General features: G+C 31.7%; 1 long non-coding RNA gene across 1 annotated transcript; it reads left to right on the forward strand.

The window, feature by feature from the left end:
* The first annotated feature begins 63 nt into the window (after positions 1-63).
* Positions 64-1,814, forward strand: LOC117120930. Its single transcript, XR_004447443.1, has 2 exons — positions 64-236; positions 1,017-1,814. It is a non-coding gene; the product is annotated as an uncharacterized LOC117120930 (long non-coding RNA).
* Positions 1,815-2,784: the final 970 nt, after the last annotated feature.

Genomic DNA, 2,784 nt, shown 5'->3' on the forward strand with positions numbered 1-2,784 from the left:
GTAGTTAAGGGTATTCAGCATTGTTTAACATTGGTCTATGTCTGTCTTTCAACTTCCAGATCCTCACAAGAAATGGCTGCTTCACAAGTTACATTGTCTTGCAACAAATCTAGCATAGCTGTCGAATCCAAGCCGCTTATTGAGACCACAAGGCCCGAGAAGCCCAATGCCGTATCACGTTGTACCTGGCAGCTCGGAATGACTCCAGACCTGAGCCCTCATAGCCATGTTGAATTGTAAGTAAACATGTGGAAATTTTGTACTGCTTTATGATAATGCAAAGCTAACTACCAGTAGTGAATCATTAATATTGTGTTCTTAATTAACCTCTTTTTTCTTCAGCTCATGTTGTCACGTCACATAGATTGTGTTCATTACATATGTTTTTCAATAATACCAAGTGTATAGGAGTATATATCCTGTGCAGTATATGAACTTAACAACAGACAACAGAAAAAGTAATCATCACATGACTAAAGCAGAAAAAAGTATTAAAATTCAAAAAATACAAAAATACACTGATTCAAAGATGGTATTGATAAACTGTTTTAACTAACTTGTTTTACTCTTCTCCAATTTACACATAAAAATAAAGCATCTATTTCTATATGTTCGTAGAAAGACGGAACATTAATAAAATGACAAGATTAATATAGAATTGAAATGACAGACCAGACAAAAACTTGGGATCGGCAGTACTAGCCATAGCCAATTTACCCATTAAACATTAATTTTACTGACAGGAAGGGTCTGTTGAGATCTGTACAATAAATAAAAATACAGTATTTAAATTAGAGTATATATATATATTTATTTGTATTTATATATTTATCCCTGATAAATAAATTGTTTACTAATATGGGTTATCATTTTATATACCAATTAACATGGTTCCTCAATCATATTTAAATATACATTAATAATTATTTTTTAATCAATTATTCTTTTGCAGGATTAAACATGACTTCTTCAAGCGGGCAGAGACTCGTAATTTCTTTCCGTTTTTCTCCCCGTAGGTCAACATGTCACCAAAACGTGAGCTTGGACTGCTAACATGAAGTGTTAGTACTGTCGCTACGTACCAGAAGCTGGCAGTAGCACCGGTCTTAGTACTAAGGCAACGCTTCCTGACTCTCTCTTTCTTTTAATAACTGCTTCTTCTTTTTTGGAAGGGACTATTGCAAATTTGTTGTATAAACTATATATATATGGGAATAATATTTGTGATTATCCTTTAGTAAGTTGAATAACATCATTTTCTGTTGGCTAATGGACACTTTAATTTGTGATCCATTAATTGTTGCTTTTCAAACAATTTTTATAAATTAGTTTAAATTTATGATACAATATTATATGATATTGTAATTAAATTAATAAATTTTACACAGTTATACAATGAAAAGTACAATTGTTACAGTAACCATTGTATTTTAATAACCATTTTTTTTTGTAAAAATCTGTACTACTACTTTTTGCGAAGTTTTGCAAAAATTTGTAATTTTTTTTATAAACTCGATTCCCTATTGTTAAATCATTGAGAGGGGTGACTGATTGAAAGGTAAATAGAATGATAGATATTCAAAATTAACAATAATAATAATAATAATAATAAAAAAAAAAAAAAAAATAATAATAATAATAGATGTAGAGAAAGCACATTGCATCACAAAATAAGTTTAGACAAAAATTCCTCCTATTCCGTAAACCAATCCTGATCCACTGTTGGAGATTGTTTTTTCTAAATAGATAATCGTAAGGCCCACAAAAGTAAGAACAAGCAATTAAAATAAAATTGTTGGGTATATTTTACAATATTTAAAGTAGCTATTTCACAACTTAATATCATTTTTCGTTGGCTCACAATCATGTCTTCATACGTACAGATTAACATATGGTTAAGGGGTGGATTCAGCAAGTAGGACCATTTCATAACAACCTGCTGCTGATAATAAATAGTTCCAAAGATGACTGCAGATATGTGCAGATAAAAATGTTCAACTGTACGTAGGAAGCCTTGATTGTCTCTTGATCTTTTATTATTAACAATTATAATTTTTTTTTTGCACATCTACTGGTCATTCACTATAATATATTTTTGCGCTGGATTTGATGTTGTTTGGTGTTTGTGTGGAGTGCTGTACGTAGATGTTCTCTGCTGAGATGGGGCTTATGGATGTCGTTTGGGCCTCATCATCAATATTGTTTCATATTTTCAGCGAAAATCTTCCAGGTTTTGATTATCACGAAGACCAAACGATGTGGATGTACTCGCACCTTCACAGCCAGTCACATTGAGTACATGTAGATGCAGAATGAGGGATAAAATTCCTCCTATTCCGTAAACCAATCATGATCCACTGTTGGAGATTGTTTTTTCTAAATAGATAATCGTAAGGCCCACAAAAGTAAGAACAAGCAACTAAAATAAAATTGTTGGGTATATTTTACAATATTTAAAGTAGCTATTTCACAACTTAATATCATTTTTCGTTGGCTCACAATCATGTCTTCATACGTACAGATTAACATATGGTTAAGGGGTGGATTCAGCAAGTAGGACCATTTCATAACAACCTGCTGCTGATAATAAATAGTTCCAAAGATGACTGCAGATATGTGCAGATAAAAATGTTCAACTGTACATAGGAAGCCTTGATTGTCTCTTGATCTTTTATTATTAACAATTATAATTTTTTTTTTGCACATCTACTGGTCATTCACTATAATATATTTTTGCGCTGGATTTGATGTTGTTTGGTGTTTGTGTGGAGTGCTGTACGTAGA

This window comes from Anneissia japonica, unplaced genomic scaffold (genome assembly GCF_011630105.1).
Source record: "Anneissia japonica isolate Jap-2015-1 unplaced genomic scaffold, ASM1163010v1 scaffold12947_len3738_cov142, whole genome shotgun sequence".
Classification (NCBI taxonomy): Eukaryota; Metazoa; Echinodermata; class Crinoidea; order Comatulida; family Comatulidae; genus Anneissia; species Anneissia japonica.